The sequence below is a fragment of the Lissotriton vulgaris genome, chromosome 2_1, assembly GCF_964263255.1.
Source record: "Lissotriton vulgaris chromosome 2_1, aLisVul1.2, whole genome shotgun sequence".
NCBI classification, from domain to species: domain Eukaryota; kingdom Metazoa; phylum Chordata; class Amphibia; order Caudata; family Salamandridae; genus Lissotriton; species Lissotriton vulgaris.
In genome coordinates, this window is record NC_141687.1 from 1,475,738,733 (window position 1) to 1,475,763,432 (window position 24,700).

Below are 24,700 nucleotides of genomic sequence, written 5' to 3' on the forward strand. Positions count from 1 at the left end.
GTTAAGGAATACAATAGGTTAAGAAGAGAGTATGCGCCACATTTGCCTCAATATCCTTTGTTTGAGAAATGTGTGGTAGGCCGTAAACGAAGAAATATCAGTAATAGTAGGGAGGTTGGAGCAAAAAGACCAAAAGTCGATGAACCGAAAATTGTTAACTTTTAAGAGCCCGAAACTCCGCTCTAGGTTCCTTGCCCACCTGCCAATTCCTGCTACCGCCGCGTTACCAAAGTCTCTGAGGTAGCTGTTCTTTGACGGTACTGCTCTTTGAAAAAAGAGCGATTCCAGCATCACCGTGTCTCGGCTTTCATCTCCAGGCACGTCTGTAATATACCTTTTTAGATTTTTCCAGATGAGGGCTAATGAGGGAGACTAGCACTCCATTACGCCAGCTTCAACAGTTTTGACAGGAGAGAGGTTTTAGTGCGACTGTTCACCTCAACCTGCCAGCGGCCATCTTGCCTCTGCCCCCGATTATCTATGAACCGAAAATTGTAAGCAGAAAGAAAATGAATTCTGTTGAAGAAGTTGTTGGTTTTCAATTTGAAAATAGTTCTGGTGTGAACTGCTATGCTAATGTAGTGGTTAATGTTGTCTTTTCTCTAGAAACTTTAAAAGAACAGATTGTGATCAATTCGGATCAAAGTTTTTGCTGTTTGTTGAATTCTGTGTTTGAGAAATGTAGCACTGATAGAACAAGAGTAGAAAGTGTGTCTGAAATTCGAAATCTGTTAGACAAATGTTCAGGTCAAACACAATTCTCTCAAAATATTCTGCAAGATTGTCAGGAGTTTTTAATGTATATGCTTAATGTATTGCAAGATGAAGGTGTAGATGTAGATCATCTGTTTGGCCTTTCTTATCAATGGCAGCATGACTGCGAGAATTGTACGTTATCAAGTACTACTAGTGTAGACTCAGAAAGATTTATATATTTAACTTTGCCAGACAGTAAATCAGTATCCTTTAATAAGCTAGTAAAAGCAGCCGATCAAAACATGGAGTGTAGCCAATGTAAGTCTGCAATGCTGTCCACATTATTTATGCGAAGATATGGCCAGTATGTCATTTTAATGTTCCAATGATGTAGGCCTGATGGAACAAAATTGACAACTTTAATTAAAGATTTTGTGGCTTCTCAGTTGTCAATATCAGGAAGGACTTTTCTAACTGCAGCAATTATATATCATGAGGGTCCTTCAAAAACATCAGGACATTACACAACTTATTTGAAGTCTGGAAATGGCTGGTCATTCTGCAATGATTCTGTTTTAACTTTCAAAAAAAGATTGCCTTTTCACCTTAAAAATTCTTACCTGGTGTTCTTACAACCAAAATTTTAGGGAAGAAATCTCGGATTTGTTCTGAGGAATTTCAAGATGTTCTAATGGCTCCTACACTATATAGCCTTATGGATAAGTGTAGTACAGAGCGAAAACTGTTTGTTTTAATAAGCTAATTCATGCTGCAGATCAAAACAAGGAGTAGAGGTAATGTAAGTCTGCAATGCTGTCCACATTATTTATAGAAACTTATGGGTGAAATGTAATTTTGCAATTCCCAACTATATAAACCGGATGTAAATAAGTTGTCAAGTCTAATTAAAAATGTTTTGGCTACACAGTCGTCGATTTCAGGAAGAACATTTGTAACTGCTGCTATTATATGACATGATGGTCCTTTGATAACATCAGGATATTACACAGCTTTTTTGAAATGTAAAAAATGCTGGTCTTTCTGCAATGATTTCCATTTGACTAGGAAGCAATGTTGCCTTTTGACTTGTTTTCAGAAGTGAGAATTTAGGGTAGGTAACTGGACTATAATGATTCTAGGTGTTGCTGTAATTTAGTGTGCTGTTTTAAATTGCTTTGTATGTCTCATTTTTCTTAAAACGATGGAGCTTATCTTTCAGAAAGTGGTGGGCAGAAAATAATAACAGCACAACAGAGTATAAGCTGTTCATAGGACATCCTTTGACATCATGGAAAGTAAGTTACTTTTGAGGAGTTCTGATTTCTGATTAGTTATATTATATGGGTTTTTTAAACACAATCATTTTGATTGTGTTTTTTTTTCCCCGCTGTTATATGATGAATACCTTCAAGTCACCGTTTTTAGTGAAATTTGATATATTCTGAGAACAGCAAAAATAAACCATTTAATATGTATAATTAATTCTGTACTTTGAATTGTGATTTTTAATATGTACTCATCTTGTCTCATGCTCACTCATCTTTTACTACTTTCTAACAATTTTTAAATTTTTGTTCTTTCTTTCACAGATTGAAAGTATAAAAATAACAAGTGACTAAGTTAACGACAATTATAAGGTAAGTGTTTTGTACTATTTCCGTTACGTCTCTATCACATTTAATTTCTATTAGTTCTACTGCTTCATTTCTTTAACCCTCAGTTTCCTGCCTTTGCTACTTCCCTCATTCCTTTTTCTATTAGTTACTTATTCTACTCCTTCCACTCCTTTTCTCAGTCCCTCTGTTCTCATAGTTCCTCACTCTTGTTCACTCACTCCATCTCTATTACTCTCACTGTCTCTGACTCATCACTCTTTAAAGTAACTCTTGTTTATTATTCTTCTACACTCTTTTTTTCTTTCACTTCCTTTTCTATTTTCTTTTTCTCAATTTTTCCCGCTTACAACTTTTTTTTGTATAATTATCTATTATACAGTATCTCTGTGTTACTCCCTCTAGCTGTCTTTCTTTTAACATTATTCTCTCTGTCTCCTTCCCTTATATACACTATTTTTTTTTGGTTCGCTTCCGGTTCGCGTACCGGGGCGCGAACCAGGAAGCGAATAAAAAAAAAAGAGAATGCAAGAGTGCTAAATATTTTAGCAATTTTTTATAAACGGGAGGTAGTTCTGAAAAGAACTTTTTTTTTAATTGTTTTTGTTTTATTTTTTTAAATTATTTTTCTGAACATTTTTTATTTTTTTTGTATCTTTTGACAATTTACATTTTTTTTTTGTTTTTTTCAGGGGGAAGAACGAAAAACAGGCATTAGAAACGGCTCAACAGGAGCAAAAAAAAATCACTTTCTGGGGCGTTTTGAGCACTTGTGATTTTCAAATGCTCTGTTCATTAAGTTTATACTCATCTCCCCGTAACATAGTAGTCCCCCACAATATCTACACACCAGCTTGATGTGTTGAAAATTACTCTGGATACAGGGGACCGTCTCCCTCGCCTCTGGTCCCGAAAGACTTTCATGCGTTGAGGTGGTGGCCACAGGAATTGGTGGATTTTCACGTAGGTTACGCACCTCCGCCGCACTGTAATTTATTGGATGCCACCTTTGCATGTGGCGATACATTGTATAGTTCCCAAAGCTATACTTTTTATCAGTGCCTCTTGACAGACCTTCTTTACATATCAGGCATGTAACATGACGGGCATTCACCTTTTTTTGGCCTTGAGGAAATGTAAAAAACTGCCAAATGAAATTCTCCTTGTGGTGTGATTTCCGGGGTTCTTCAGGCAAAAATACTATGTGATGTACATCCTGTTCTTCTTCCTCCTCTTCTTCAGGGTTGGGAATGAACTGGGGAGGTGATCCATCCTTCCAAGGAGGTGGAGGTGGTGGTGGGGGTCCACCAGCTGCAGCTACAATTGAAGCCATCTTCCAATAATCAAAATAGGTCTTCCTCTCACAAAGTTGAAAGTCAGAGTGAGAAAAATGGGAGTGGGCTTTCATCATTTGGGAAAAAAAAATGTTCTAAACCACTGAAAAGTGTTATTTTTAGGTCACATGACTTAGCCTTACATCATTCAGAAACCAAAAGTGAAATCAACCAATGAAAAGTGTTATTTTCAAGTCACATGACCTGTTACGCTTACGTTACGCGTCCCGCTACGCACCCGGAGCGCTTCCGAGTAGCTGCACTTCGCGCCTCGGTTCGCGTTCCAGAACGCTTCCGGGTGCCCTAACGCGGCGCGTCATAAGACGCATTACGCGGCAACGCGATACGTCGCGCTTACGCGACGCGTCACGATGTTGTTTTCTAACGCGGTGGTTGCGCTAACGGAACGTTTACCGGTTCGCGGACCGGGTCGCGGAACCAAATTGAGCTAACGGGAAGCTACCCGGTGCGCGGACCAGTAGCGAAACAAACAAATATATATACCTAAAAAAATTATATTAAAAACATATAAAATATATTTTTCCATAAAAATAAGAATACATTTTACAGCTTTTGATATTTGCTATTAAAAAACCATTGAAATTCACTGAAAAAACATAGGTTATAGACCATATATAGTTAGGAATTAGCATTTACAAAACCTTGAAAATTCACTGAAAAAACCATAGGTTATAGACCATATATAGTTAGGGATTAGCATTTACAAAACCTTATTTTACTCACACAAAACCATTGAAATTTGCATATATAATGTGTTGCACTAACTATATATCGCGCACCCGCAATCCACTGCTGATCATGTCACATATTACATCATTCATGACATGGTCAGTGACATCACTGATGACATCACTGATGACAACTCAAATGATATCACTGATGACATCACCGATGACATCTCAAATGACATCACTGACCACATCACTGATGACATCATTCATGTGATAATACGATCAACCTCTTCAGACTCTAATATAACCTTAGATACACTCAGTGTAAACAGACACTCACAGATTGTCACTCATCCATGGAGTTGCTCATACATCTAGTCAGTCATGCAAAGAATCAATCACTCCTCCATTTCCTCAACTATACAGTTATACACACCTTACTAATTCAAACATATTCTAACACATATTTACTCTCTTATACAATCCCTGATACAAGTTCACAATGATCCATACAGCCACTCACTCATTCACTGGCTCTTATGCACAGTTATTTATATATGTCAACTCTCACATGTACTGTGTTTTACATATGTACTTACTTTGACATGTAGCACTGAGATATCCATTCACTCACCAATACACTCATGCACACAGTCAACTGCCCATGCAGTTGTTTCCACATGCACTTTTGAACCCATGCATCTAGTGAATCAACTGTTCACACATCTATGCACAGAGTCACACACCTCCCAGCCACCCCCACACACAAACTCACTCTCCCATACAAATACTTGGGCAACCAATCAATAACCCAAATAGTTACTCATATAGCTACTAATCAACACATGCAGCAGTTTACAGAACAACATACATAATGATGCACAAATTAAGACAGTTTAGTCACTAACCCATGCACTCAGTGAGACACATTTAATCACTCTCTCATACAGTCAGTCATGCACCTTCTAAATCCTTCATCCAGACACTTATACATCCACTCATTCTTCAATATGTAAAACATATTTTAACTTTACAGAAAAATACAGTCACTGGATGTTGTCATCAGTGATGTCACTGACCATGTCATGAATGATGTAATATGTGACATGATCAGCAGTGGATTGCGGGTGCGCGATATATAGTTAGTGCAACTAACTATATATGCGAATTTCAATGGTTTTGTGTGAGTAAAATAAGGTTTTGTAAATGCTAATCCCTAACTATATATGGTCTATAACCTATGGTTTTTTCAGTGCATATATATGTCCATTGCAGTCTCTCCCACCACCGCGCCAGCGATTGAAAAAGACCACGCGACTCCAGTGTTTGTATCAGGCAAGTTGATTTATTTCGTCAAGCCACCAGATCTGACGGGTTTCGGGCGTCCGGCCTTGCTCACAGATATATATATATATATATATATATATATATATATATATATATATATATATAAAATCCAAATCCTGAAGCGTGGCAAATCAAGGCAGCACAGCAGAACCAGGTACAGACCACTCAGGCGTTCTTTCAGTGAAAACATGCTTTATTTCTCCGTGTCAGGCAGGCATGATGCGCTTCAACCGGGGAACCCGGTCTTGATCACATGACGAAACCAGAGACAAACAAGTTTTTATATGCAGCTAGATAGTATACACTCCTCCTACAATTTCATGAACTATGTAAAAAGACTATCAAATGTAAGTTACTAGTCTGACATGAAGCGGAAAATATAATAACCAACTTCTTAAAACCCATGAGTCAGTTGTCATAAATAACGTGCATAATGTGAATATTACAATCCAAATGTGCACAATATAAAATTGGAAAATCCCAAATCATAAATCACGGATCACAATTAAGGGCAAGTGCCCATATTGACAATAATCAATTTAGGTGAACATACACATCAGTCCATAACAATAAAGTTCAGTTCAGGGAGGTGATACTATCAAAACTGCAATATGTGAAAAAATAGTGAATAAAATTAGATTTTAAATTTTAAAATTAGATACTGTATAAATACATCAATAATCCAAAATCAAAGCGAAGCCTTATTCAATTTAAAGCGCAAATGCTGATATTTACAATGAATATAATTATCAGTTTTCAACAGTTATACACAAACCAATAAAATGTCATATACAGGTAAAGTCACTAGCAAAAATATATAAATACAGAATGATCCATTATATCCAAAATATAATCCCCTAATGTTAAATAACAGTGTTCAGATTTCAGAGAGAATCCTCTTCCTTAAAATTTCTTGATGATGAGATTTTATATGTATAGGATTTATTTATCATCAGGCAGTAAGAGAAGACCAGTGATAAGATTATGTAAAATTGTTTGCAAATATCAAAAATAGGGGTCAAGCCTGCACCCTATATGTGGTTACTGTACTAAATATAATATAATAAATATATAAATATCTAAAACCACCTCAATATTCATAGAAAAGTGTATACATCATCCCCAGTGTTCAGCCCGTTCGTAGTATATATATATATATATATATATATATATATATATATATATACACACACCAAGGGCTCCAAAGATTTCTTAAGACAAATACAAGGTGTGGAATGGGAGGATGATTTATTGATGATTACTATGGATATCTCGAGCCTCTACACGAGTATCAAACATCATGATGGAATTGCAGCAGTTAAGACTTTTTTGAATCTACGACCCGCCCGATACCTGGAGCATAGTAAAATGATTTTGGACTTCATATTTTTTTGTTTGAATAACAACATCTTTATTTTCCAGAATCAACGGTACAGGCAAGTGAGGGGGACTGCGATGGGCACCTGCTTCGCCCCCAGCTACGCGAACCTTTTCGTTGGCTGGTGGGAGAAGCAGGTGGTCTGGGCAGATGATAAAACCCCTTGGGTGGACAGGGTGATATGCTGGAGAAGGTATATCGACGACCTCTTCCTAATATGGAGGGGGTCTGAGCTCTCAGCACACGAGTATATTAAGATTCTCAATCAAAATTACCTTAACCTGCAGTTCACATATTCAATGAGTAAAAGAGAGGTTAACTTTTTAGATCTAAGGGTATTCATTGATTCAGGCACGATCCAGACCGCCCTCTATAGAAATGAGACGGCGGGTAACTCTGTCCTCCACGGACGCACCAGCCACCTGACCTCCCTAATTAAGAGCATCCCCTACGGGGAACTGTTGAGGATTAAGCGCAACAGTTCTCTGGAAAGAGATTATACAGAGGCCGCACAAAGAAGCGTGAAACGCTTTAGATTCCGCGGCTACTCTGCATCTACCCTCCAGCAAGCTGAGAAAAAAGCAGAGCGAGTTGAGAGACATACCCTCTTACAGGACAAAAGGATTGATATTCCCAAAGGTGGGAGTGGCATTGTAAGACTCATTACAAACTATTCGGTGGCAGCGAATAAAGTGAGAGCTATCATGTCAAAGAATTGGGGGATCCTCCAATCTGATACGGTAATTGGCAAGGACCTACAGAAACATCCCATGAAAACTTTCAGAAAAATAAGATCCCTAAAAGATAGATTGGTCACTAGCCACCTACCAAAGGGAAAGTCCAAAGGAGATCTGCAGGCCATGCATGGCTCATATCCATGTGGGAAATGTAAGGCCTGCAGCAATAGCCAGAGGGTACTGAGCTATCAGGTGCCACATAAAGAATCCAAGATCCGAATTAACAAGTTCATTACTTGTTCAACCACATTTGTGGTATACTGCCTCAAGTGCCCCTGCGGACGGATGTACGTAGGGAGCACCACGAAAGCAGTTAAGCTCAGGATTTTAGAGCATCAACGGGCCATCGCTAACAAAGATGAAAGCTATCCGATGGCCCGGCACTTTGCAAGTCACCATAATAGTGATAGGACCCAACTCAGCTTCTTCAGCTTAGACTGCATCCCTCAAGACATCAGGGGTGGAGATTTGAAACGGAGACTTAGACGTTTGGAGTCACGATACATTATCGACCTCCAAACCAAGTCACTAGGAGGACTCAATGCAGGGGAAGAGCTATTATCACATCTATAAACACGATCCCCGAATTCTGAACTGTGTCACTGTCTGAAGTTGGTTTACAGTTCAATCCCCCCGATTATTTGATATAAGATTTAATCTAGTATGGTTATGAAAGTTTAGTTAATTTAATTTGGAGCTTGATCAATATGGCCATCCTGGCCCCAAGCATTTCCAATAATTCGAAGATCTATGGGGTATTGAGATTTAGAACTGTTTATCAGCGCAGGAATGTGATTAGTCGAGCAATATCTCTGATGGTGATTTATGATTTTGGGTTTCAAATCTGGAACTCAGTAATTGCCCATCCAGGGCTTAATGTTTAGATAGTTTAATTAATTTAATCTACTGAGGAATGATTAATTATACAGCTATGCACACATTGCTCGAGAAAGTTTACTTTTGTATTGTAAATAGCGTTATTTCATCACTCCAAGATGGCGCTTTCATTTGTATTATGGTCCGTTTTTCAATTCATTGTGTAATGCCTTATTTACTTCCGCCTTGCCGTCGCCAGCTGACACTGACGAAGGCAAGTGCTGAAACGCGTCTGGTTTTGATTGTGTTGCGCTAAATAAACCGTACTTGGTTTAATCTCTGTTGTGAGTGCCGATTTGTTGCTGGTTGCTGGTTGCAGACCTGCGGAGCTTTAATATATATATATATATATATATATATATATATATATATATATATATATATATATATATATATATATATATATATATATATATATATATATATATATATATATATATATATATATATATACTAAAAAGGGGAGGGAGAAGATGAGATAAGCTCATTTCTCCTTCCCTTATCAATGTAACAAATAAATAAAAATGAGCTCGCTAACATACCAGTATAGCGCCACAAATGCCTTTCACTCATGTGTCCAGAAAAGCCATTAGGTTTTTAAAAGAACCCTCACCCACCAACTCAGTTGATGGCATGCTTCAGCAATTGGTTCCCACAGAGGACGCCAATTGCAACTCAGGTGTACTACGACTCTTGAATACAGTGGAACAGGTTTTGTTTGTGAGATCGTGAATATGTGGGTGAATAAAACTGCCTTAATGAGATAGGTCCCTTAGGAAGTTTTAATCATAGATCACATGGGTGGAATTAAAAACAGTGATGGTGGGCGTGAAGTGAGATAATAATGGTCTCTCACAACCTAGTATTAGGTTGCCATGTTTCATCCAAATATGCATTCTTTCTGAGTCACATTAGCTTTCTTCAGGACCAAGTAGCTAGGAAGATCCTAGTTAATGGTTGCATGCATGTTAAGGCATGCGTAAATGGTGTTAAGTGGTTGGTAACTTATGATTTTAACCAACCATCTTGTTATTTCTAGAGTGAGTATAATTAAGGAAGCATTATTCAGACAATGGTAGCTCATAGTGCTGAAGCAATTTGTGCAAAGCTAGCCCTGCCTGCTCGTGCCATGCAAATGTGCTCATCATGCTTGAACACAGTTCTCCGCACCATTTCAGCATGCATGTGGTAAACAAGCAATATTATACTTCCACATGGTGCATACCATGTCAAACAGCTATTTCTTTCATTCGTTGATGAAAAGATTTTGTTATTATTAAAGTTATGCAAATGTGCTTATCTTGTTTGAACACAGTTCTCCACATCATGTGCACATACATGTGGTAAACAAACACATTTATCCTACCACATGAAGCATACCATGCCAAGCAGCCATTCCTTTCCTCCTCCTTTAACTTTGTCATAACTGCAATTAGGCTGTTGGGGTAATATGCAAACAATTGTACATCACACACTAAGGCTTGTTGTGCAAAGAAGTGAAAGTAAATGTGCATAAAGACACAGAAGTGGGTATCAAAAGTAGCAGCTACTGTTATCTCACTATCTCGGGGTATCATAAATCTTGCAAGGATGGCAGGACCTGTAGTCACACACTGCTGGATAATAAGTAATTGTCTTAGATTGCCCCCGAAAAAGTTCGCACCTAGTACTTGCTTAGTGGAAATATATTTTTGTTTTTTGGTGAGTCAATACTCATTGTATAATTTGGGATCCAGATTTTTGCCCTGGCTGGCTGTTCGATTTCTCGTGATCCTTACCATCTGCAGACAATGAGGACACCTGTAAAGATCATCTACAGGAACTTGCTACATTATTGAAAAAGCAAGGCTGTCCTATGCATACCATACAGCAATAAATTGACAAGCCTTTTCAGTTACCCAGGGAAGCACTTATTTAGAATATCAACAGCAGAAACAAAAGTGACAGAAATCCATTTGTGGTTTACTAACATCCATCAGCTCCCAAGTACAGAAATATAATGCAAAAAACATTTCCCTTGCTGTCCACTAGTGAAAAATTGCAAAAGGTTTTCCAAAACTGGCAGACATTGCTTACCGCAGATTTCTCAATTTATGGTGTTTTATTCTGAGAGCTGAACTCAAGCAAGCTGTAACAAATGCCTGGGTTCTACATTGCTGTGACTATGAAAGGTGCATCACATGCGAATACCTTATACAAACATCATCAGTAACTAGTTCGGTTAAGAGAAGGGCCTATGGAATAAGACAACATCTTACATGTTGCTCAACATGCATCAATAATGTGATTCAGTGCCAATGCCAAAGTTGTAAAAAACAAAATATTGGGCCAAACAGTGAATGGCCGCTGTTAACAATTCAGGATATACAAATCAGCAATAATTTAAAGGAACCCTGACCATCCTGTGGCCAATCATATTATTCTTGTGGATCATTTACTATCAGATTTTGAGATTTTCCCTGTGGAGCATGTCTTAAAGGAAGAACGCCTAGACTCCAGACAATTCTTCTGGATGTACAGTTTAAAATCACTGCATCCAGATGGACTGAACATCACTGAACAATGCCACCTGATGACTGCATATCTTAACCCCTTGGCTGCTGGGGTAATTTTCCTGCTGTGCTGGGGAGCGGGGGGGGGGGGGGCGCACACAGCGCCCCGGTGCTCATGACGAGCTCAGCTCGACATGAGCTACAGTGCTCCTGTGCTCATGACGAGCTGAGCTCATCACGGCCACACCCGTTTCAATAGAACGTTCAGCACAGCAGGGGAATTATCTCAGCGTGCGAGCGTTCTAATGGCCAGCTCGTCATGCGCACCGGAGCACTGTAGCTCATGACGAGCTGAGCTCGTCATGAGCATGCAAGCGGTTAAGAGATTTCTGTGCTGCATTGATTCCACATTCCAAATGAAATCTTTGCTCATGATGCTTTTAGAAAATACATCAGTGTTATCAGTGCTGCCACTGAATAAACCATTTTGTACTACCTGAGGAAGGTGGAAGCTGAAACGTTGTAGTGGAAACATGTTTTTGTTCTTTGGTGAGTCCATCTGTATGAGTCTCTTCTTTCTTGGATATTTAATTTCTTTTGAGACTCATTGTATCCTGCGTGATCCAGGTTTTTTCCCTGGCTGGCTGTTGTTTTCTTGTCATCCTTCATCTTCTAGTGTATATGTATACATATATTATATATATGTGTGTATATATATATGTATGTAGGTATATATATATATATATATATATATATATATATATATATATATATATATATATATATATATATATATATATATTTATTTTTTTCACTGAAAAAACTATTGGTTTCAACTACGTTATAGTTAGGAATTAGCCTTTAAAAAACCTTAGAAATTCACTGAAAAAAACATAGGTTTCACCCACGTTATAGTAAAATGGACATTTCTCTCATACAAAAACCATTGAAATTCCCCCATTATAGTTAGTTCAGCTAACTATAACTCGTGCGCCCGCAATGCACTGCTGATGACGTCACATATTGCATTACTCATGACATGGTCAGTGACATCACTCATCACATCACTGATGACATCTCAAATGACATCACTGATGACCTCACTGATGACATCATCCAGTGAATGTGTGTCTTTCTGAAAAATAAATATTTTTTATATATGTATATCTAAAGGTTGATGGAAAATTAAATGGGTAAATAAGTGTCTAAATGGATGTTTTTTTTGTAAAATTGATTGTATAACTGACTTATTAAGTATACCTTAGTGAATACATGTATTAGCGAGTAATGTTTAAATATGTAAATATCTGTATCAGTGTCTCACTTTGTATATAAGTCACTGCATGGGTTGGTGAGTAGCTACATGAGTGTCTATATGGGTTATTAGTTGTTTTTTGAGTATCAGAATAAGTGTCTGTATGGTTTGGTGGGGGTATTACTTAGCACACAGATGCATGAATGATTAACTCACTGTTTGTATGTGTTTTGAAGACAGAATGTGTGCAGGACTGTATGGGTGGATGAGTGTGTGTATGGGTGTGTTAGTGAGTGAATGAGTGTCTCAATAGCATCTGTATGAGTAACTACATATGTTTTAAACTAGTATGTGTGAGTATTGATGTATATAAGTGAGTATATGTGAGAGTGAGAGATTGGAGGAGTTCCTGTATAAATAAGTATGTGTTTCTATAAGTGATTGTTTAAGAGAGTAAGTATGTGTATGTTTCTGTAGAAGTAAGTGTAGTGGTGTGTGTACAGCTGTATATGCCAGTAAATGGATGTTTGATAGTTTATTTGCATGTGTGAGTATGTGTGTGAGTAACTCTATGGTGGAGTATCGTGTGTAACAGGATGTATAGATGTATGAGTACATATGATGAGTGAGTACATGTATGAGTGACTATATAGAACTGTTGGTGAATGAGTGGATGTGGATGTAGATGTTGGAATTACCTAATAGGTTGTTGTAACTGGTATTGGTATCTCCATTTTGTGTTTAAATTTTAGTTTCTATTTTTGAATGTGTGTATCAAAGGTTATATTAGGGTGAGAGGAGGTCTCCCACTCTTTCACAAGAATGATGTCATCAGTGAGGTCATCGGTGCTAATTTTGAGATGTCATCAGTGATGTGATGAGTGATGTCACTGACCATGTCATGAGTGATGTAATATGTGACGTCATCAGCAGTGCATTGCGAGCGCGCGAGTTATAGTTAGCTGAACTAACTATAACGGGGGAATTTCAATGGTTTTGTATGAGAGAAATGTCCAGCTAACTATAACATGGGTGAAACCTATGGTTTTTTCAGTGAATTTCTAAGGTGTTTTAAAATGCTAATTCCTAACTATAACGTAGCTGAAACCTATGTTTTTTCAGTGAATTTCTAAGGTTTTTTAAATGCTAATTCCTAACTATAACGTGCCTGAAACCTATGTTTTTTTCAGTGAATATATATATGCACAGGAAAACTAAACACCCACTTCCTTTACAAAGAAATGGAAAGTTTGCATCTCTGCAACCTCTCTAATTTTTCACCTTAGTCATCTTCCACTCAATCAACACAACAACCACAAATACACACACCTACTTGCTACCATTATTGCCTAAGCTTATCAATTATTCTTCTTTAATTCAAATTCAAAGTGCAGGCCCTTTATTCAGCCTTCTTGGTAACTACTACCCGTAAATAGCAGTGGGTAATTTGCACACTTCTGTCCTTCCTTGCGTCTTTTCTACCACACACTGCGGCAGGTTTACAAGCCCCCTGCGCCACTTTTGCATCATTTTTCCCACGACCTTGTAAATCTGCCCAAATGTGTGTACTTTATGCACTAGCTTTCTTCCTTAGTTGTTGTACTAGTTTCTCTTGGTCCCACTGAGGAATCCAACACCCTATCTGTGTAATGACCTGGAAATCCAAAGATCCACTTCACTGACAATGCAGTGGGTAGTTTGCATCTCTCCAACCTTTCTTATTTTTCACGTTTTTCAACTTCCACTCAATCTACACATCATCCACACATACACACATCTAATTGCTGCATTCCTTAGCTGTGATTATCAACTATTCTTCTATTTTATATTCATATTCAAAGTGCAAGCCCTTTATCGAGCCTTTTTTTGTTGTAATTACTGTGCCAGTAATTCTGCTCATACACAGAACTGTGCATAAAGACTTAGGACCTTAGTGAATTACGGTGTACCAAAATCCACCTTACTACACAAACACCCTACCAAACTAGCAATTAGTGACTCATTGATTCTTCGCCCTAGAGAAAAAACACCAATGACTAGTCAACCCAGAACATGCGACTTAGATTACATGAAGTAAAATGGATAACAAAAACACTCTTTCAATATACTCTTACACCAGTCAAAAACAAGAGGTAAATAAAGACACGTGCAACTTTGAAATGTTTATTTTTAACGCCATAATCTCATGCACAGTACCTTAGAAAATACAACCAAACATATTATCAGAAACAAGGTTGTCAGCATTGTTACTATTCTATGAAATACAAATGGAAAAAGCATCCTATAATGCTAAAGGTAAACAAATTTAAAATATACCTACATTTCACCCTCCCTACCTAGCAGATTAGGTTATAACTACAGAAAGTCTCATAGGATTACATGGGCAGACCCATACCTCTGGTACTCGGCAGTAGTCGATCACATTCAGTGCTACACAAACTGTCAAGATACGAATGTTCTCCAACTGTGTGTAACTTTGCCTCCACAATGGATTATGAAACGCGCAAGTATCAGAGGTGGCCACAGCTCCATATGTATTATGGCTCGAAGGTGCCACAGCTCCATATGTATTATGGCTCGAACGTGCGAGAATTATTCTGAATAACAGACACAGTATTCAAGATAACCTTGATGTTCCATGCTCTCACTATACACACAAAACTAGCGAGGCAGTTTACAAATCTAGCATACCAAATTATTCTCATATGAAGCAAAATACTCAGCCTTCTCTAAACAATATCACAAGTACGTGTTGTGTGCAAAGCAGAGCCGGAAAGCAAAAATAGCGTGTAAGCTTCTAATAAACCCATGATAACTTAACAGGGTGTGACTGCAACGGTCAGCCCCAGGGCCCCCTTTCTTGATCAAAGCACGTGATATAAACGTGGGCGAATTAGGAATGCAGAGTCCAAGCCTAAAAAGAAGAGTCAAGTTCACATTTCCAAAAAAAGTTATTCGCTCTTTGATAGAAAACAGTAACTAAATAATAAAGAATACGTAGAAAAATCTAAGAGTCTTAATCCAACAGCGTGTAAATACAGTATGTAGCAACAGCCTCCAAGAGGAAGTCATTGTTCTCGTCTGAAAACATTTCAGCCATCCAATTCAATAGTGGGAATGAGCATACATGTACCTCAACAACCGGAGCCTCTTTCACCATCAGAGGAAAACTCGGGTCATCATCAATGTAACTGCGTGCCAAGAACTCAAGCGCCGCTGCAAAAGCATTTCAACGTCCCATTATTCCATGTGTCGCTGCTAAGGCCATAATCCTGCCGCCAGAACAGAGCACGTCATGAACCAGTAAGGGGCTCTTCAGGTGGTTATAATCCGCGTTGGGAGACATCGTACTGCAGAGACACAAATCCAGGGCCCACTCGAAATCACAGCTCAGGCAATGGAACACAGGTTGAACGCATGTGAAAAAGGAAAATCGAAACGATAATCCATAAGCTGCACTCAATGTAGCCAAAGGCAGCGCTCCATAGTAACTAATTATTATCGAGGAAGTGAGCGACCCGGAATACCCTTGAGGGCTTGGGTAGTAAAGGTAGAAGGGTAAGGTGCCTTCAAGGGACTTTATTTAGTTTATATTTATTATATTTGATATAATAGATTGTTGATTAGTTCACTTCAGGGACGATTGATTAGTCCTTTCTAAAATAATTCAAACTAATAAATATAAACTAAATAAAGTCCCTTGAAGGCACCTTACCCTTCTACCATAGTAACTAAGCCTTCGGTTGCGGAGCAACAGCCGGGACATATTATTGTCTGCTGCAGGATGTGCATCCATATTTATGTAAACAAATTAATAAAAGCACACCGAGTACTAATGCGAGTATTATGCGCAATCCATCAAAGATGCTGGAAAAAATCGAATGAAAAAATCCAAAAAAGACACCAAATATACTTTCTACAGAAGTCACAAGGCCACTGCTTCTAACTTTAAAAAAGTAAGGTAACCCCGTAGTCAAGGACACATTAAAGATACTCTAAATTAACTCCCCAAAATTCAGGAGCACGTCTGTATTTAATAAATCATGCACTTCTGGGCGGGTGTTTGCTACATAAAGGACAAATGTTTCTGTGCCAGATATAAGAGCGACCTCTTTTTGAGACAATAGCACTCTTATACGACTCATTTGGTTGACTCTGCTTTCAAGTTTAAAATCGACAGCCAGATGGAAACATCCAGCTTCCCATGCAGAGGAGTTAACACAACTTTTTTTTTATCAAACCACACGCTCAGTTACCGTAATCATGTAAGCGATGCCTGCTAACATTGCACAACGATCTCCATTATTTCAAAGTAAATAACTCCTGTTTCCAGTAAACTGAACGTTGTTATGATAACAGGTGTCGGACTACCTTTCAAATCTCAGTCCAAATTAATTGTATACAAGAGCCATGCAATTGTATGTGTCTACAAATTAAGGAGTGATCTGGTACTATTGTGCAATCCTCGCCATTCACATAGACTTCCTTTCCCTCCCTCAGACACCTATATGTAAATGATAATAACCAAGCCTAATGGAGATAACCGCTCCCTAAACATCCATATCTGCCTACAGCACAGTATTTCATGCAAACCTCAAACTTAACCAGGTTAAAAAATAACGTTATGATACTGTGGATAAGCCACACACCTGAATTGGATCTCCAATGGGTGACCACTTCTAACCATTATCATAGCGCGCCCTTTGCTCTGATTTGACAGTGAGAGAGTGATTGAACCATAGTTTGTGCTGCTAATCATTCTCAGCATACGCTCCGAATACGCTTCGAGGTTACGCATCGCATCAACGCTTCCGTGTGAAGTCATGTACGGCACCCCGTAAAAAAAAGACGCAAATATTTTTAATTGTTTAAAAACATATATTCATGTATTTAATGAACATACTAACAGAAGACTTAATCTAGGATAATTATGGAATAATTAGTTTTTTAAGTTTTAAAAATCCTATATTACTTCTATATTGTATGAGTGCAGCTGCGTGCCCCTCCGCCTGGTACCCTAGACTCCACCACGCCCAGACCCGATTCATAAGCACGCGTGATCGTCACGACAAAACCATTAGCGCGCATATCGCTTTTCCACACATGCTTTTACAACTAGTATTCATTTACCACACATGATAAATGCATAATCTTAATAATCTTTTTTTGTTGACCAACACGTGTTGTAATGCCTGTGCCTTTAGTACTTCAAATTAGTTAGGCATACGTGTGACCAAGTCTGATAAGATCGGAGGCCAAGGACAAACACCGTGGTATCTGTGGCACGAAATCGCATCGATCACAGAGAAAATATGCGCAGGGTAAAATGAAAGTAACAGGTATAATAATAATAATGGAGGAAAGCTACTAAAATGGCGGTTGGACAGAGTATGTAATCAACGTTTGGCGCCTCAACACTACATTTCAAATAAGTATATATACAATATGTTTATTAATATATTACAAAAGTATAGCACCGGATAACACATGACCCAGGAAAAGAAAGCAACAAATGTATTACCTAAAATCGGGAGAGGTTTGCTTGGCGAACTTGAAGAAAAAGAAAAGAATTTGCACTTGCAAACAAGGCTGCGCATGCGTAGAGAGTACAACTGATGCAGCAAAAAAAAATGGAAAGTTTTACATTCTGTCAGAAATATAGAAATATAGCTCTAAAAATTGCCCCCGTAATTTGCCCCCCCGAGACCTAATAAACAAAACGAACTTCTAGTTTTTTTTCACCTTTTCCACCGCGTACAAGTACTGCATGAGTACCCCGCCATTTTTTATTTTTTTTAAATAAAAATTGAGCCTTAAGACTCGGGTCTAGCGACAAACAAGATGGCTGCCAACATTTCCTGTTTTGGAGTATTGACAACCAATCAGCATGCTGCTCTTACTCGTAATTGTACGTATTTCCATACGCGTACGCCTCAACTTTAAAAAAATAAAAATAAAAAATAGAGCCTAAACATCCATGTACGACCCCCTGAGCAAGCCTAGAGGGTCAAAATGTTTCTAGCCTACCCCCTTCCCTTATTTCTCAACTTTGCTTTACTGCTTTCCTGTGACTCGGTTCTAGCGAGGCACAAGATGGCCGCCAACACTTTCTGGTTTCGAGTGTTGACAGACAGTTCACAGCCAATCAGAATGCAGTTCACGATCGTAATTGAACAGATTTCCGTACCCGTGCTGAACTCCGTCTCTAGATATCGCTTTGATTTTACTTGCGATTTTCTCAGAAACTGCTGAACGGATTTACACCATTTAACAAAAAGCACAATCTGCGAACAGAACTCTACCTCTCTGCCAAATTTCGTGTATACCGCCAGTAGGTAATATATATATATATATATATATATATATATATATATATATATATATATATATATATATATATATATATATATATATACGATTCACAGTCCTGCTCCGCTACATCTGCACATGGAAAGAACTCCAATCTGCATAGACGAAACCCACAGGTACAGACCACTCCACAGCGCGAAGAGTATGATCACAGTGGTTTATTTACACGCAATCGCCAGCATGACGCGTTTCGGTCACTACACGGTGACCTTGATCACATGCCAAACAAAGCCAATGAAATTGCTTATAAAGGGTGACCAATTAACACAAAAAGCGGGGCAAACAAATTAATGGAAACTGAAGAAATACTGAATTGTAGTTCATCCAAAGTGCAAGAAACAGATCCATATTTACAACGGTTTAAAAATTAAACATATACAATTAGAAAATAGGTCTAACTGTACACAAACCGAAATATCTAAATATATACATGATATCAAATGCTTTTTACAAATATTTATACAATATTTACAAATGGCAAATCTGTTGTCCTCACAAACGTTCAAATATATATGTACATGATGTTGATTCAAATTTTAGAATCTTTAGTTCACAGGATGATAGTGTAAAAAATTCATTGTTCGCCACTGTAAGTTGCCCGCTAAAGTGCTAGTGTTAAAAAAGATATTCCCACTTTAGCAAAACCCTAGTGCAAGAAAAGGTATATAAAGTGCCCAAGTGCAGATAAAGCCAACTTAGGAGTCAGGTCCCTGACCCCTAATACCACATAAATGGCTGGCTGAAATATTGAGAAGTGAATAAGGAAATTGGTAAAAAGAAACTCAAGTTGGACCATGTTACACCCTATTAGGAGGTTTACATGTTTATCAACACTTATTAAAGACTACCCAGGAACCCCATCTGAACACCGTGGCTGACATGAACAGTAGACTAGTATCTATCAATTATATTGTATATTTCACATAACGTGGGAAACTCATATTAGGACATAGTGCCTTAGCAATACCCCACAAAGATACTCTGTGTGTACAGGAGGTAACGGCTCAGAATGGATCAAACTAGTTATCTTAAATAGAGATATTAATATTATAATCCACAGTCAAAAAGTTGTTATTCTTGTGAGAGGGGGAGAGAACAGTGAAACACAGACAGTGGACATAAATATTCCCAACTGCCCATCTAGTGGGCTGGACCGTTCAGATGAAAAAATCAAATTCACTTACTCGATGTTACAAAAAACAGTGAAGGTCCTCCCCTGTGTTTAATCCATTAGGGATCCTTGAATCTAAAAGCAGAATGTACTTGCTCTCTAACTGTCTGAGGCATTTCTCTCGGTTGCCCCCTCTGATGTTTTTAGGGACTCCGTCAATTATGAAATAGCTTAGATGGTTTACATTTTTCTGATGGACCAAGCTGAAATGCCGGGCTACCGGGTATTTCTCATCAGAGTTGACTATCGCTGTAGGTATATATAGTTAGGATTTTTTCTCTATGGGATTTTTGAAAATTCTATGTCTAATAACTTTGGCGTTTGTGGACGGAATTGGCTGAAATTTTCAGGAAAATGGAACATTTTGTTTCTGAGCAGCCCCTGACAATTTGGGAGGGTTTCATCAAGGGGGGGCCGAGAAAAAAGGGGGGTCCCAAAACGCGTTTTTCCCATGTTAATTTCCATAGGGCGGTTGGCCTCACTTTTAGCTCGAACAGCTGAATGGATTTGCACGAAACTTGGCAAAATTGTAGGGACTGTTAGCCCGATGTGCCTTTGCTAGGTCTCAATATATGTGCTCCAGTGGATTTTGAGTAATTTAGGTTCAAAAAAAGATATATATCTGGGCGGAGCCTAACCACACATCTGATCTGATTGGCTGTCAGCACTTCATCCAAGAAGTGTTGGCAGCCATCTTGGGACCAATATACATGATAGCACCTCATTAAAAAGCATTGTAGTTAATAGAGGGTTGTAGGACTTTAGTTACATTATAAATCATTTGTTGATGGTACCATACTCCTTTTAGGAATTGTGGTGGGTTCTAAGGTGATTTTACCATGTGAAAAAACCTTATGCTGTGATATCATGAATATTGTTTGAAAGAAAACTAAAATCTCATAATTTTTCCACAGTGGTTTGGAAGGGGATCTATAAGCTAAACTGAAAGCATATTTTCTGTAAATTCACATTATCTTTCTCAGTCATGTGAAAATGAAGTCTGGCATTCTCAGTAAAACATGTACATCCAACAAGGACAGAGACTGTCAGTTGATTCCTTTGTGTTCTACTGCAGCCTCCTAGAGTGTTCTAAAGAACAACTAGAGCGCTAACAGTCCTACTTATTACAAAGGTATGGCACACCTGAAGCCATCTTGATTGGAATAAAGTGATAACTCTTAAAACATTTAATTTAAAAAGAAACAACATGAGGGGGTATATTTTGCCATAGAAAGTATGATTGGTGCTGCAGAATGAAAAATTAGGGCACATTTTGAGTGACTTCTCAAATCCTTTTCTATTTCATTAAAACATTCTGACATGCAGTCTCCCAAAATGGCCACCAGAGACAAAAGAGCCCAAATGTAGCCCAAATATCACCCAGATGTAGCCCAAGTATAGCCCAATGACAGAATGTCCCAGAGTGTTCTAAAGAACAACTAGAGCGCTAACAGTCCTACTTATTACAAAGGTATGGAACACCTGAAGCCATCTTGATTGGAATAAAGTGGTAACTCTTAAAACATTTAATTTAAAAAGAAACAACATGAGGGGGTATATTTTGCCATAGAAAGTATGATTAGTGCTGCAGAATGAAAAATTAGGGCACATTTTGAGTGACTTCTCAAATCCTTTTCTATTTCATTAAAACATTCTGACATGCAGTCTCCCAAAATGGCCACCAGAGACAAAAGAGCCCAAATGTAGCCCAAATATCACCCAGATGTAGCCCAAGTCTAGCCCAATGACAGAATGTCCCAGAGTGTTCTAAAGAACAACTAGAGCGCTAACAGTCCTACTTATTACAAAGGTATGGCACACCTGAAGCCATCTTGATTGGAATAAAGTGGTAACTCTTAAAACATTTAATTTAAAAAGGTACAACATGAGGGGGTTAATTTTGCCATAGAAAGTATGATTAGTGCTTCAGAAAGAAAAATTAGGGATCATTTTGAGTGACTTCTGAAATCCTCTTCTATTTCATTAAAAAAATTCTGACATGCAGACTGAAACATGCACTTTGAATACCAGCAGCAGACGTCCCTGGTGAGCAGTAGCTTTACTACAGTGATCTAATGTGCAACTAGAGTGCTAACATTCAGAATTTATGGCAAATGTGTGACACATCTGAATGCCTTCTTGATGGAACCAAAGTAAACAAGCATTGAAAATGCAATAGATCTCGCCCTCGTTTAAGTTAAAGCCATTCTGTTTGTAATGAGGTGGCTTTTTAGCTTTGCTTTTATTAATGTTTTTTCAACTTTCATGTAAATAACATGCATCTGTATGCATATAAGTATATGTATGCATGCATTTATGTTTGTATTTATATAGATATACAGATGATATATGTTTATATATGTATGTATATATATATATATTCACTGAAAAAACCATAGGTTATAGACCATATATAGTTAGGAATTAGCATTTACAAAACCTTGAAAATTCACTGAAAAAAACATAGGTTATAGACCATATATAGTTAGGAATTAGCATTTACAAAACCTTGAAAATTCACTGAAAAAACCATAGGTTATAGACCATATATAGTTAGGAATTCGCATTTACAAAACCTTATTTTACTCACACAAAACCATTGAAATTCCATATATAGTTAGTTGCACTAACTATATATCGCGCACCCGCAATCCACTGCTGATGATGTCACATATTACATCATTCATGACATGGTCAGTGACATCACTGATGACATCACTGATGACATCTCAAATGACATCACTGATGACATCACTGATGACAACATCCAGTGACTGTATGTTTCCGTAAAGTTAAAATATGTCTTACATATTGAAGAATGAGTGGATGTATAAGTGTCTGGATGAAGGATTTAGTAGGTGCATGACTGACTGTATGAGTGAGTGATTAAATGTGTCTCACTGAGTGCATGGGTTAGTGACTAAACTGTCTTAATTTGTGCATCATTATGTCTGTTGTTCTGTAAACTGCTGCATGTGTTGATAAGTAGCTATATGAGTAACTACATGGGTTATTGATTGGTTGCCCAAGTATTTGTATGGGAGACTGAGTGTGTGTGTGGGTGGCTGGGAGGTGTATGACTCTGTGCATAGATGTGTGAGCAGTTGATTCATTAGATGTATGGGTTCAAACGTGCATGTGGAAACAGCTGTATGGGTGGTTGACTGTGTGCATGAGTGTATTGGTGAGTGAATGGATATCTCAGTGCTACATGTCAAAGTAAGTACATATGTAAAACACAGTACATGTGAGAGTTGACATATATAAATAACTGTGCATAAGAGCCAGTGAATGTGTGAGTGGCTGTATGGATCATTGTGAACTTGTATCAGGGATTGTATAAGACAGTAAATATGTGTTAGTATATGTTTGAATAAGTAAAGTTTGTATAACTGTATAGTTGAGGAAATGGAGGTGTGATTGATTCCTTGCATGAATGACTAGGTGTGTGAGTAACTCCATGGATGAGTGACAGTCTGTGAGTGTCTGTTTACACTGATTGTATCTAAGGTTATATTAGAGTCTGAAGAGGTTCATCGTATTATCACATGAATGATATCATCAGTGATGTGATCAGTAATGTCAAATGAGATGTCATCAGTGATGTCATCAGTGATGTCATTTGAGATGTCATCAGTGATGTCATTTGAGATGTCATCAGTGATGTCATCAGTGATGTCACTGACCATGTCATGAATGATGTAATATGTGACATCATCAGCAGTGGATTGCGGGTGCGCGATATATAGTTAGTGCAACTAATTATATATGGAATTTCAATGGTTTTGTGTGAGTAAAATAAGGTTTTGTAAATGCGAATTCCTAACTATATATGGTCTATAACCTATGGTTTTTTCAGTGAATATATATATATATATATATATGTCTCTCCAGGTTTCCCATATGTGGCAGGTACACACAGGACTGCTCCTCTCTCAATCAGGCTGCAAGACACACTCCCTGTACTTTGCCGACACGTTTCGAATTTAACATCCTTCTTCATAGGCACTTTGGAAATGATGGCAGACCACACAGGCACTGGCTTAATCCCTCATTTATGTCAAGCCTGACTCCCAAGGCATTATGGGACCAGTAGTGCGTAACATATATCACCAATGTGTGCCGTCCTTAATTTCCTTTCCACTACTTACAATCACCAGGGGTCAATTGTCTGCAAGTCTTTTAAATCATCAGGGCGTCTCCTGTTTCACTCTAGCTGCCTCAATCCTGACAGCGAGTAAACTCACATTGCAGCAGCAGTGGGATTCCCCCGTAGCAAGGCAACGAAGAAATCACCGCACCGTGTCCCAAACAATCCGTGGTGGACGGACTCCTGCGGCTTCGTGGTGGCGCCTGCCGTGACCAAGGGCGGGCCACTAGTATGTCTCTCCAGGTTTCCCATATGTGGCAGGTACACACAGGACTGCTCCTCTCTCAATCAGGCTACAAGACACACTCCCTGTACTTTGCCGATGCATTTCGAATTTAACATCCTTCTTCATAGGCACTTTGGAAATGATGGCGGACCACACAGGCACTGGCTTAATCCCTCATTTATTTCAAGCCTGACTCCCAAGGCATTATGGGACCAGTAGTGCGTAACATATATCACCAATGTGTGCCGTCCTTAATTTCCTTTCCACTACTTACAAACACCAGGGGTCAATTGTCTGCAAGTCTTTTAAATCATCAGGGCGTCTCCTGTTTCACTCTAGCTGCCTCAATCCCGACAGCGAGTAA